Here is a 15,113-nt window from a genome sequence, read left to right as displayed (position 1 = left end):
AAAATTTTCTACATCCTACTTTGGTGAACAGCACCTGGGGACTTAAAAGCTTGTGAGGAGCCATCTGAGATACTCCACTGGTCCCACCCTTTCTAGAGCAAGGGAGAACGAAGAAAACCAAAGACATGGGGGAAAGATTAGTCCAAAGGACTAATGGACCACAACTACCACGGCCTCCACCAAACTGAGTCCAGAACAACTGGATGGTGCCCGGCTACCACCACTGACTGCTCTGACAATATCACAATAGAGGGTCCCAGGCAGAGCTGGAGAAAAACGTAGAACAAAATTTTAACTCACAAAAAAAGACCAGACTTGCTGGTCTGACGGAACTGGAAAAACCCTGAGAGTATGGCCCCTGGGCATGCTTTTAACTCAGTACTGAAGTCACTTCTGATGTTCACCCTTCAGCCAAAGGTTAAACAGGCCCATAAAACAAACAATAATACACATAGCTCAACCATGTATACGAGACTAAATGGGCATACCAGCTCAGGGACAAGGACTAGAGGGCAGGAGGGGACAGGAAAGTCGGATGAATGGAAATGGGGAGCCCAGGTCAAGAAGGGGAGAATATTGACACGTTGCAGGGCTGGCATCCAATGTCACAAAACAATATATTAATTCTTTAACGAGAAACTAATTTGCTCTGTAAACCTTCATCTAAAGCACAATTAAAAAGGAATAAAAAAAAAAAAAGATTTACAGTCTTGGAAACCCTATGGGGTAGTTCTACTCTGTCTTACAGGGTCTCTGTGAGTCAGAACTGACTTGACGGCAATGGGTTTTGATTTTGGTAACTTTTACGGAAGCAGGTCACCAGGCCTTTCTGCCACTGGGGGGGAGGAGTGAATTATGCATATAAATGTATCCTTTTAAAAAATCCAACTGGGATCATACTATTTACTAGTATTTTTTCACTTTTTAAGAATATTGAGAATATATTTATTAAAATATTATATTAAATATAGTTTTAATAATTTTATGCAACGTATTTATAAATTATTTACTTGATAATAAATATATTTAAATACATCTAATATTCTTAAATATTTGTGTAAAATATTAAATATTTCTAAATATATTATGAGTATATAAATATTCTTCTGCAACATTGCTACTTAGTTTTCTATTTACCATTTCCCCTATTTTTGGAAATCAAGTTCATTTCTCATTTGTTCTTTATTTTTAAAGGCACACTAATGAATATTCCTTGTAGTTAAGTCTTTGCTTTGTCCATAATTTATTTCCACTGAATAAAGTGCTAGTAATTAAACTGCTGGGTGTAAGAGTATTCATAACATTAAGACTTCTAACTGTATGTACTCAAACTGATGCCCCAAAGGGTTGAACCAATCTACTCTTCCACAAATCATGCCCTGAGCCTAGACATCCGGTTTCCTTATGGACTTGCTGCCCCCTCTTGGAGGGTAGTAGTTGCTGCAAACCTTTATGGATTCCGCAGAGCAGCTGGTGCATTCAAACTACCCACCTTTTAGTTAACAGCCACCAAGGCTCCTTTGACCCTGATTAGGAGGATGGTTTTCAGGCCTGTATGCCAGAAATGTATTAAATGTAAATACCCCCTATCATAAACATAATACACAGTTATAGAAAATTCAAACATCACTAAAATGTATAATATGGAAAGTATAAATCCAATCCCCATCTGACTTCTGAGATAAACAACACCAACAATTGGGGATTATTTCTCACATGTACACACACACACATACCCCATGCATGTGTGTGTGTGCATATTTATTTTTCCAGAAAAGTTTTGATAACATCTATGCCATGCTACATTTTTCACTTAACAGCATATCTTAGACACAGCTTTCCATGTAGATAAGAAGTTGATAATTTAAAAGATTTTGCTAATGTAATTCATAAACACGAAGGTCAATGTTTTGCTTATCCCTGCCAACAGATCTAAATTAAAAGAATGTTTCAAGTCTCCCACCCTTACAAAACAGTGTAGTCCTCGAGAAAAACTCGTAAACATGCTGTTATGGATTGAATTGTGTCTCCCAGAAATGTGTGTCAACTTGGCTAGGCCATGATTACCAGTATTGTGTGGTTGTTCACCATTTTGTGATCTGATGTGATTATCCTGTTGTTGTTAGGTTCCAGCTCATAGCGACCCTATAGAACAGACTAGAACTGGCCCACAGAGTTTAAAAAAAAAGCAGCTGGTAGATTTGAATTGCCAAGCTTTTGGTTAGCAGCTGTAGCTCTTAACCACTGTGCCACCACAGCTCCGTGATTAGCCTACGTGTTGTAAGTCTAATGAAGTAGGATTAAAGGCAGTTATATTAACGAGGTAGGACTCAATCTCCAGGATTAGGTTGTATTTTGAGTCAATCTCTTTTGAGATATAAAAGAGAGAAACTGAGCAGAGAGACTAAGGAAGCTCATACCACCAGAAAGAAGCGCCAGGAGCACAGCACCTTTAGACCCGGGGTCCCTGTGCTGAGAAGCTTCTTGACCAGGGGGAAGAAGATTGAGGACAAGGACCTTTCCCCAGAGCCAACAGAGAGAGAAAGCCATCCCCTGGAGCTGGCACCCTAAATTTGGACTTCTAGCCTCCTAGGCTGTGAGAGAATAAATTTCTGTTTGTTAAAGGCATCCACTTGTGGTATTTCTGTTGTAGCAGCACTAGATAACTAAGACACACGCATAGAGGTTACCTTACCCCAGTCAACAGTTTAAATTCTCATTCTTTTTCCTGTGGTTGCTAATATATCAAGAATACCACCACCCACAAAGCATCAGAAAAACAGCCTTTATACTTCATGTAATTTTATATTTCCTGCATTTGCTTCATCGGCAAAATATTCATTGAGTGGGTATGAGGGCAAACCCTGGTGGTACAAACAATTAACGTGCTCAGCTGCTAACCGAGAGGTTGGAGATTCAAGTCCACGGAGAGGCTCCTCAGGAGAAAAGTCTAACAATCTACTTCTGAATGATTAATTCAGTCACTGAAAACCCTACCACGCACAGTTCTACTCTGGTATACACGGGGTCACCATGAATCAGAGTTGACGCAACGGTTTCTGGTAACAAGAGGCAAGGTCATTGACATTAAAGATTTATTGACATATTTACTTATTTTTCCCCAGGACTAAGCTATTTTGAAATGCTGGTGCCCTGAGAACATTGTGCGGTTAATTTAGGTCAGTTAACAGCATAAACAGGTCTTCCTGTTAGTGATCTATTTGAGCAAATTCTCTAAAACAAGTATGTTTGGCCACAGGAAGATTTCCAACAATATCCACTAAAATGGGAACAGAAAAGCAAACTCAAATTATTATTCTCTATTGAAAAAAAGGCTTAATTTTACATCCAATAAATGCTTTTTGACTGTTTACTGTAACAAGGCATAGCAACAGGTGTTTAAAGAAGTAATTCCCAAAGTTTGAGATTACTTAGATCATGGCTTTTTTATTTTTATTATTAAATATTTGAGGCATACAAGACAGCATAGAGAATATTAATTAACACCTATATTTTTTATATATCTAATACACAGCTTAAGAAATATATTACTTCAATTGACACTTCAATATACCCCCTCCTCAATAGCCAGAGGTAACTACTATCAGGAATTTGGTGTTTATCATTCAAATATATATTTTAGTACTCTAATTATATACATATATACCCCTATACAATATATAGCACTTTCTGTAAGTTTTAACATTTTAGACAACAGGTATCATACCACTATTCATGTTTTCTGTAACTTTTTCACTCAACATTATGTTCTTGAAATTTATGCACATTCATGTAGCTCAACCTTATTCATTCTAAATATATATGTATATCAGAAACCAAACCCATTGCTGTTCTGTCAATTCCAACTCATCACCCATTGCCTTCGAATTAATTCTGACTCATAGCAACCCTACAGGGCAGAGTAGAACTGCTCTATAGGGTTTCCAAGGAGGAGCTGGTGGATTCGAACTGCTTAATTTTTTTTATTGTGCTTTAAGTGAAAGTTTACAAATCAAGTTAATCTCTCATACAAAAATTTATATACACCTTGCTATTTTTTTTTTATATACTCCTAGTTGCTCTTCCTCTAATGAGACAGCACACTCCTTCCCTCTACTCTCTATTTTCGTGTCCATTCGGCCAGCTTCTCACCCCCTCTGCCCTCTGATCTCTTCTCCAGACAGGAGCTGCCCACACAGTCTCATGTGTCTACTTGATCCAAGAAGCTCACTCTTCACCAGTATCATTTTCTACCCCGTAGTCCAGTCCAATCCCTGTCTGAAGAGTTGGCTTTGGGAATGGTTCCTGTCTTGGGCTAACAGAAGATCTGGGGACCATGACCACTGGGGTCCTTCTAGTCTCAGTCAGACCATTAAAAAATTAAGTCTGGTCTTTTTACGAAAATATGAGGTCTGCATCCCATTGCTCTCCTGTTCCCTCAGGGGTTCTCTGTTGTGTTCCCTGTCAGGGCAGTCATCGGTTGTAGCGGGGCACCATCTAGTTCTTCTGGCCTCAAGCTGATGTAGCCTCTGGTTTATGTGGCCCTTTTTGTCTCTCGGGCTCATAATTACCATGTATCTTTGGAGTTCTTCATTCTCCTTTGCTCCAGGTGGGTTGGGACCAATTGATGCATCTTAGACGGGCGCTGGCCAGCGTTTAAGACCCCAGATGCCACTCTCCAATGTGAGATGCGGAATGTTTTCTTAATAGATTTTATTATGCCAATTGATTTAGATGTCCCCTGAAACCATGGTCCCCAAACCCCCGCCTCTGCTACTCTGGCCTTAGAAGCATTCAGTTATTCAGGAAACTTCTTTGCTTTTGGTTTAGTCCAGTTGTGCTGACCTCTCCTGTATTGTGTGCTGTCTTTCCCTTTGCCTAAAATAGTTCTTGTCTACTATCTAATTAGTGAATACCCCCTCCCCCCCCTCCCCCCTTCCCCCCCTCATAAACATCAAATAATATTTTCTTCTCTGTTTAAACTATTCCTCAAGTTCTTATAATTGTGGTCTCATACAATATTTGTCCTTTTGCAACTGACTAATTTCACTCAGCTTAATGCCTTCCAGATTCTTCCATGTTATGAAATGTTTCACAGATTCATCATTGTTCTCTATCAATGAGTAGTATTCCATTGTGTGAATATACCATAATTTATGTATCCATTCATCTGTTGATGGGCATCTTGGTTGCTTCCATCCTTTTGCTATTGTAAACAGGGCTGCAAGGAACATGGGTTTGCATATATCTGTTCATGTAAAGGTTCTTATGTCTCTAGGATATATTCCAAGGAGTGGGATTGCTGGATCGTATGGTAGTTCTATTTCTAGCTTTTTAAGGAAGCACCAAATCAATTTCCAAAGTGGTTGTACCATTTTACACTCCCACCAGCAGTGTATAAGTGTTCCGTTCTCTCTACAACCTCTCCAAAATTTATTATTTTGTGTTTTTTGAATTAATGCCAGTCTTGTTGGAGTGAGACGGAATCACATTGTAGTTTTGATTCGCATTTCTCTAATGGCTAATGATCGTGAGCATTTCCTCCTGTATCTGTTAGCTACCTGAATGTCTTCTTTAGCGAAGTGTCTTCATATCTTTGCCCATTTTTTAATTGGGTTATTTGTCTTTTTGTGGTTGAGTTTTTGCAGTACCATGTAGATTTTAGAGGTCAGATGCTGATCAGAAATGTCATAGCTAAAAATTTTTTCCCAGTCTGTAGGTGGTCTTTTTACTCTTTTGGTGAAGTCTTTGGATGAGCACAGGTGTTTGAATTTCAGGAGCTCCCAGTCATCTACTTTCTCTTCAGGTGTTTGTAAATTGTTAGTAATGATTCGTATACTGTTTATGCCATGTATTAGGGCTCCTAGCATTGTCCCTATATTTTCTTCCATGATCTTTATCATTTTAGATTTTATGTTTAGGTCTTTGATCCATTTGAGTTAGCTTTTGTGCATGGTTGAGGTATGGGTCTTGTTTCATATTTTTGCAGATAGATATCCAGTTATGCCAGCATCATTTGTTAAATAGTCTTTTCCCCTTTTAACTGACTTTGGGCCTTTGTCAAATATCAGCTGCTCTTATGTGGATGGGTTTATGTTTGGATTCTCAATTCTGTTCCATTGGTATACGTATCTGTTGTTGTACCAGGACCAGGCTGTTTTGACTACCGTGGAGGTATAATAGGTTCTAAAATCAGGTAATGAGGCCTCCCACTTTGTTCTTTTTTTTCAGTAATGGTTTACTTATCTGGGGCCTCTTTCCATTCCATATGAAGTTGGTAGTTTGTTTCTCCATCTCATTAAAAAATGTCTTTGGAATTTGGATTGGAATTGCATTGTATCTATAGACCGTTTTTGGAAGAATAGACATTTTTACAACGTTAAGTCTTCCTCTCCATGAGCAAGGTATGTTTCTCCGCTTATGTAGGTCCCTTTTGGTTTCTTGCAGTAGTGTCTTGTAGTTTTCTTTGTATAGGCCTTTTACGTCTCTGGTAAGATTTATTCCTAAGTATTTTATTTTCTTGGGGGCTACTGTAAATGGTATTGATTTGGTGATTTCCTCTTCCATGTTCCTTGTGTTGGTGTAGAAGAATTCAACTGATTTTTGTATGTTTACCTTGTATCCTGATAGTCTGCTGAACTCTTCTATTAGTTTCAGTAGTTTTCTTGAGGGTTCTTTAGGGTTTTCTGTGTATAAGATCATGTCATCTGCAAATACAGATATTTTACTTCTTCCTTGCCAATCTGGATGCACTTTATTTCTTTATCTAGCCTAATTGCTCTGCCTAGGACCTCCAGCACAATGTTGAATAAGAGTGGTGATAAAGGGCATCCTTGTCTGGTTGCCGATCTCAAGGGGAATCAGACTCTCTCCATTTAGGATGATGTTGGCTATTGGCTTTGTATAAATACCCTCTATTATGTTAAGGAATTTTCCTTCTATTCCTATGTTGCTGAGAGTTTTTATCATGAATGGGTGTTGTACTTTGTCAAATGCCTTTTCTGCATCAATTGATAAGATCATGTGGTTCTCATCTTTTGTACATTAATTGTTTTTCTAATGTTGAACCATCCCTGCATACCTGGCATGAATCCCATTTGGTCATGGTGAATTATTTTTTTGATACGTTGTTGAATTCTATTGGCTAGAATTTTGTTGAGGATTTTTGCATCTAAGTTCATGAGGGATATCGGTCTGTAATTTTCTTTTTATGTGGTGTCTTTACCTGGTTTTGGTATCAGGGATATCCTGGCTTCATAGAATGAGTTTGGGAGTATTCTGTCCTTTTCTATGCTCTGAAATACCTTTAGTAGTAGTTGTGTTAACTCTTTTCTGAAAGTTTGGTAGAACTCTGCAGTGAAGCATCCAGGGCAGGGCTTTTTTTTTTGTTGGGAGTTTTTTGACTACCTTTTCAATTTCTTCTCTTGTTATGGGTCTGTTTAGTTGTTCTACCTCTGTTTGTGTTCGTTTAGGTAGGTAGTGTATTTCTAGGAATTCATCCATTTCTTCTAGGTTTTCCAATTTGTTAGAGTACAATCTTTCATAGTAATCTGATATGATTCTTTTAATTTCACTTTGGTCTGTTTTAATATCACCCATCTCATTGCTTATTTGGAGTATTTGCTTCCTCATCTGTTTTTCTTTTGTCAGTTTGGCCAATGGTTTATCAATTTTCTTAATTTCTTTGAAGAACCAGCTTTTGGTCTTGTTAAATCTTTCAATTGTTTTTCTGTTCTCTATTTCATTTAATTCTGCTCTAATTTTTATTATTTGCTTTCTTCTGGTGCCTGAGGATTTCTTTTGTTCTCTCTTTCTATTTGTTGAAATTGTAGGGATAATTCTTTGATTCTGTCCCTCCTTTTTGTATGTGTGCATTTATTGCTATAAATGGACCTCCAAGCACTGCTTTCACCATGTCCCAAAGGTTCTGATAGGAAGTGTTTTCATTCTTATTGAATTCTATGAATTTCTTTATTCCATCCTTAATGTCTCATGTAACCCAGTCATTTTTGAGCAGGGTATTGTTCAGTTTCCAAGAGTTCGATTTCTTTTCCCTACTTTTTTCTGTTATTGATTTGTACTTTTATGGCCTTATGGTCAGAGAAGATGCCTTGTAATATTTCGATGTTTTGGATTCTGCTAAGGCTTGCTTTATGACTTAATGTGTGGTCTATTCTAGAGAATGTTCCATGTGCACTAGAAAAGAAAGTATAGTTGGCTGCTGTTGAGCAGAGTGTTCTGTATATGTGTATGAGGTCAAGCTGGTTGATTGTGGCATTTAGATCTTCCATGTCTTTTTTCAGCTTCTTTCTGGATGTCCTGTCCTTCACCACAAGTGGAGTGTTGAAGTCTCCTAGTATAATTGTGGAGCTGTCTATCTCAATTTCAGTGCTGTTAGAGTACGTTTTATGTATCTTGCAGCCCTGTCATTGGGTGCATAAATATTTAATATGGTTATATCCTCCTGGTAAATTGTCCCTTTGATTATTATATGGTGTACTTCCTTATCCTTTGTGGTGGATTTAACTTTAAAGTCTATTTTGTCAGAAATTAATATTGCCACTTCTGCTCTTTTTTAATTGTTGTTTGCTTGATATATTTTTTCTATCCTTTGAGTTTTAGTTTGTTTGTGTCTCTAAGTCTAAGGTGTGTCTCTTGTCAGCAGCATATAGATGGACTATTTTTTTTATCCGTTCTGCCACTGTCTGTCTCTCTATTGGTGCATTTAGTCCATTTGCATTCAGTGTATTTATGGATTTTTTTAATGAGTTTAGTGCTGTCATTTTGATGTCTTTTTTTGTGTGTTGTTGACAGTTTCTTTTTCCCACTTAATTTTTTGTGCTGAGTGGTTTATCTTTATATATTGCCTTTTCCTCTTATTCTTTTTTGCTGATTTTGTTTCTGCTGAGTCTTTATTTTTTTCTTGTATTTTATTTTAATGAGTAGGGTTGTTAGTCTCCTTTGTGGTTACCTTAATATTTACCCTGATTTTTCAATATTTGAACATAACTTTTGTTTCTTTATATCACCTTGTCTTCCTCTCCATATGAAAGATCTATGACTACATTTCTCAGTCCCTCTTTATTGCTTCAGTGTTGTCTTCTTTTACATAACGACATCGCTGTTTCCTTGTTTTGAGCATTTTTTTTAAAAATCTTGATTTATTTTTGTGATTTCCCTATCTAGGTTGACATCTGATTGCTCTGTCCAGTATATTAGTCTTGGGTTGATATCTGATATTATTGATTTTCTAACCAGAGAACTCCCTTTAGTATTTCTTGTAGTTTTGGTTTGGTTTTTATGAATTCCCTAAATTTTTGTTTGTCTGGAAATGTCCTAATTTTACCTTCATATTTGAGAGACAGTTTTGCTGGATATATGATTCTTGGCTGGCAATTTTTTTCCTTCAATACTTGTATAAGTCATCCCATTGCCTTCTTGCCTGCATGGTTTTGCCAAGTAGTCTAAGCTTATTCTACCTCCTTTGTAGGTGACTTTTTGTTTATCCCTAGTCGCTCTTAAAATTTTCTCTTTATCTTTGGTTTTGGCAAGCTTGCTTATAATACATCTTGGTGACTTTCTTTTGAGATTTTCCTTATGTGGGGCTCGATGAGCATCTTGCATAGATATCTTCTCATCTTTCACAATATCAGGGGAGTTTTTTGCCAACAAATCTTCAACAATTCTCTCTATTTTCTGTTATCCCTCCCCGTTCTGTACTCCAATCACTCGTAGGTTATTTCTCTTGGTAGAGTCCCACATGATTCTTAGGGTTTCTTCTTTTTTTTTTTTTTTTTAATTCTTTTATCTGATTTTTCTTCAAATATATTGGTGCCAAGTTTTTATCTTCAGTCTCACTAATTCTGCCTTCCACTTCCTCAATTCTGCTCCCCTGAATTTCTATTGAGTTGTCCAATTCTGTAACTTTATTGTTAATCTTCTGAATTTTTTTATTTTGGTTTTTAAATTTTTTTATTGTGATAAAAATATATGCATAACAAAATTTTTGCCATTTCAACAATTTTTACATGTACAGTTCATTGCATAACCATCATCATTCTGTTTGCAAATTATTCCACCACCGTTAACAGAAACTCAGTGTCCCTTTCCCTCCCAACACTGGTAAGCACTAATAAACTTTGGTCTCTATGCACTTGCCTATTTCATATAAGTGGAATCACATAGTATTTGTTTTGTATCTGACATTTCACTTGTACCAGAACTTCATTTTTCTTCATGACTGAGTAATATTCCATTATAAGTATTTGCCACATTTTGTTATCCATTCATCTGTTGATGAACATTTAGGCTGTTTCCACCTTTTGGGTATCATGAAGAGTGCTACAGTGAACACTGGTGTAAAGCTTTCTGTTTGTGCTCCTGCTGCTTTCAATTCTTTTTTTTTTTATTATTACATACCTGGTATTTCTATGCTTAACTTTTTTTTTAATTTTATTGTGCTTTAAGTGAAAGTTTACAAATCAAGTTGGACTCTCATACAGAAATTTATAAGCACCTTGCTATATACTCCTAATTGTTCTCCCCTAATTAGACAACACACTCCTTCCCTCCTCTATTTTTTTACGTGTCCACTCAGCCAGCTTCTGACCCTCTCTGCCCTCTCATCTCCCCTTCAGACAGGAGATGCCAAGATAGTCTCATGTGTCTACTTGATCCAAGAAGCTCATTCTTCAGCAGTATCCCATAGTCTAGTCCAATCCCTGTCTGAAGAGTTAGCTTTAGGAATGGTTCCTGTCTTGGGCTAACAGAAGGTCTGGGGACCATGACCTCTGGGGTTATTCTAGTCTCAAACCATTAAGTTTGGTATTTTTACAAGAATTTGGGATCTGCATCCCACTGCTCTCCTGCTCCCTCAGGGGTTCCTTATTGTGTTCCCTGTCAGGGTGGTCATCAGTTGTAGCTGGGCACCATCTAGTTCATCTGGTCTCAGGCTAATGTAGCCTCCGGTTTACTTGGCCCTTTCTGTCTCTTGGGCTCATAATTACCCTGTGTCTTTGGTGTTCTTCATCCTCCTTTGCTTCAGGTGGGTTGAGACTAATCTGAATTTCTGATTGCTCTCTCTCTATGGATTCTTGCAGCTTATTAAATTTTTCATTATGTTCTTGAATAACCTTTTTAATTTCTTCAACTGCTTTATCCATGTGTTCCTTGGCTTGTTCTGCTTATTGCCTTATCTCCTTCCTGATCTCTTTCCTGATGTCTTAAAGAGTTCTGTATATTAATCTTTTGTATTCTGCATCTGGTACTTCCAGGAAGGTACCTTCATCCAGAAGATCCTTCGATTCTTTGTTTTGAGAGCTTGTTGAAGTGATCATGGTCTGCTTCTTTATGGGATTTGATATTGACTGTTGTCTCTGAGCCATCTATAAGTTTTTGTATTAGTTTATGTTTGCTTACTGTATCCTAGCTTCTTGCTTTGTTTTGTTTTGATATGCCCAAATAAGTTGCTTGAGTGAGCTAGCTTGATAATTTTCACTTTTGAAGCTCTAATGCCCTGTCACCAGATGGCTAGAGCTGTTATCAGGTATATGAGCCTAGTAGTCTATTCACTTTTCTTGGATGGATTCAGCTCAGGTGTCCAGGTAGTTGGTCATCAAGTGTGTGGTACAGGCTCTGCCCTACAGTCTTAGAGGAGCAAGGGTGATTGGTGTAGGTGCAGGTATCCACGTGCAGCAGGAGGCCATGCTCTCAACAAGGCAGGGGGCTGACAACCATCCCTGAGTGTCTGTGAGGAAAGCGTGTCCCTGTTCCCTACAGTGCACAGGTGGGTGGGTTCTGCAGACGGACCACGGGCACCCAATGCTCTTGGTTGTAAGGACTGGGAGGTACCAGTTATCCTTGGACCCCTGTCATGGGTGGCTGGGTGATCTGAGTGGAGCCACCAGTTCTTATGCCCCTGATGTGGGTAGGTGAGGACCCTGTTTAATAGGCAAAGTGGTGTCAAACATCAAACACCCACCTCGCCACCAAAGCAGGCTGCCGACAAGGACCTATTCTCCTGAAATAGGCCCACACAGGTCCATGCAGGGGGGAAGGTATTCAAAGTCCCCAGACTGTTTATGCCTGGACAGGAGACACTTCCGTCCTGAGCTCCCCAGGTTAGTGGAGCTGGCTGATTATCTTTTCTCCCAGTTGTGAATTTATTCCTTCTCCAAGGCCAGGAGAATGTCTCAGGGCACTCAGCAGAACCTATCTCAGGCCCAGGGAAATCGACAGCCACTGAAGCCAGCTTGGGGGCGGGGGTGCGGTAAAATATATGCAAGTACTTAGCTTTTGCCATTCTTCTCTGGTTCCAGAAGTACGAGTAGGCTGTGCGGCTGGCCGTTTCTCCCTGAGGAAACTGCAGCGGATCGCTACCACCAGTCCCCCGCAGTCACTCCCAGGATTGGTGCCTGAGGGTTCCCGGCAATTCAGGTCTGGCAACTCCTCTCCACTTCTGAACCATCTTTCCCTCCCCCTGCCACTCAGCCCATTTTCTAAGTTTGCCTTTGATCTTCAGGGCTCCTAACTTGTCATAAAAATAATCATTTCACTTTGTGGTAAGAGGGATCACCAGAAGCTTCCAACAACTCCGCCATTTGGCCCCGCCTCCCCCAAACTGCAGATCTTTTGATTAGCAGCTGAGCTCTTAACCACTGCACCTCCAGGACTTCTTCCAACTCATAGCAACCCATTTATATATATTCATATATATATTAATTTATATATATAAATAAATACCTATTGCCATCGATTTAGACTCATAGCACCCTATAGGGCAGAGTAGAACTGCTCCATAGGGTTTCCAAGGCTGTAAATCTTTACAGAAGCAGGCTACCACATCTTTCTCCTGCAGACCGGGTGGGTACAAATCATCAACCTTTTGGTTAGCAGCCAAGCAGTTAACCTGCCACCAGGGCTCACTCGCTCTCTTCCTATATATACATATATTTATAAACATACTAAAATTTATACATTCTCCTGTCAATAGATATAAAAGTTGTTTTCAGTTTATCACTATTCAAACAATAAAGCAATGAAGATTTCTGTACAAGTTTTCTTGTGTACATGTATAATATTTATAATCTGTACCCAGGAGTGGAGCTGTTGCATAATAGGTCAAATGCACTTTAACTTTATCAGATATTTCCCAAATTGCACACCAAAGTAATTATACAGTTTTACACTACCACCAGAAGTGTGTAAGTTTTCCCATTAAACCACCTCTTCTACTCTTGGTATTGTAATGTCTGGATTTGCAGCAACTATCTTACAACCTTGAGGAGACAAGACGAACAAAAAGATCAAAAGATGTGCATAGACTTTGACCCTTAAGTAAATAAGCTACTGAACCAATGCCAGAGACTGCCTACCTCCAAATTTATTATTATTTAAGAAAAACAAACCCCTTCTTGCCTAAGTCATTCTACTAGCTGAAGCCAAGCCTTCCACTTGTATACCAGTTCCCATCCTCTCTCTCCTATTCACTGTCATTTTAGCAACTCTCCTCTCTCTCTCCTACAGCATGAATTGTTCTGAGAACCCAGCATAATGACTGATAAAAAGATTGACCCCCCCAAGTTCATTATTCTAATATTTTAAAACACCTGAGATAAAATGATTCTAAAAGCTTCCATAGAGGGGGGACAAAAACAGCTCACATACAGGAACAAAAATCAAAATGTCATTGGGGTTCTTAAGAGAAACAATGAATGCCACAAATGTTTTGCTGTGTATATTCTCAACAGCAACAAAATAAATAAAACTATATATTTTAAAAAGTCAATCTAGAATGTCCAAAATTAATAAGTGAAGAAATAGTAGTATATTATTAGAAATATGGAGGTAAATACCAGAAGAAATAGCTAAATGTTGATGGCATTTGCCTTGGGGGAACAGCAGTAAAGGATGGGGAGAGGGTATGGGATTGCTGTTTTTCATTTTAAGCTCAAGTATTAAATGTTTAACTATGCGTGTGTATTTTCTATTAAGTGTATTTTCACTTAAAAAATTAAAAATCATTTCAAATAAGGAAGAAATCTATTGAAAAAACGGCAACTGGCAAAATGGGAGGAGAAAACAAAATCATATTTTTACTAAAAGTACTATAGTATAGACCCATTTTGAGTAAGGACAGACTCACATATTCCTCAGTAGTCCTGAGCAATACCTTATCACACCACAGAAGAGCTATTCATGTACATAAAGAAATAACACCACAACATTGTTTTCACTTTACTCTGTTTAACAGGCCAAGGAAGTCTAATGCATTTTGGAAATATTCTCATCAAAATATGATTTAAATAGTAAAGGTTCATCACCTAAAGGAGTAAGCTTTGGATATCTGGAACATAAACATGTTAGTTCTTTGTCAATGCCGCACTGTAAAAACAGTGTGGGGCTTTGGAGAGTGGCATCTGGGGTCTTAAACACTAGCAATCGGCCATCTAAGATGCATCAATTGATCTCAATCCACCTCAAACAAAGGAGAATGAAGAACACCAAAGACACAAGGTAATTATGAGCCCAAGACACGGAAAGGGCCACATAAACCAGAGACTACATCAGCCTGAGGCCAGAACTACATGGTGCCCCACTATAACCGATGACTGCCCTGACAGGGAACACAACAGAGAACCCCTGAGGGAGCAGGAGAGCAGTGGGATGCAGACCTCATATTTTTGTAAAAAGACCAGACTTAATGGTCTGACTGAGACTAGAAGGACCCCAGTGGTCATGGTCCCCAGATCTTCTGTTAGCCCAAGACAGGAACCATTCCCAAAGCCAACTCTTCAGACAGGGATTGGACTGGACTATGGGATAGAAAATGATACTGGTGATGAGTGAGCTTCTTGGATCAAGTAGACACATGACACTATGTGGGCAGCTCCTGCCTGGAAAAGAAATGAGAGGGCAGAGGGGGTGAGAGCTGGCCAAATGGACATGAAAATAGAGAGTAGAGGGAAGGAGTGTGCTGTCTCATTAGTAGCAGAGCAACTAGGATTATACAGCACAGTGTATATAAGTTTTTGTATGAGAGACTGGCTTGATTTGTAAACTTTCACTTAAAGCACAATAAAAATATTTTTTTTTAAAAAAAGAATACTTCAAAA

Source organism: Elephas maximus, chromosome 4 (genome assembly GCF_024166365.1).
Source record: "Elephas maximus indicus isolate mEleMax1 chromosome 4, mEleMax1 primary haplotype, whole genome shotgun sequence".
NCBI classification, from domain to species: Eukaryota; Metazoa; Chordata; class Mammalia; order Proboscidea; family Elephantidae; genus Elephas; species Elephas maximus.
This window is presented reverse-complemented; position numbering follows the sequence as displayed.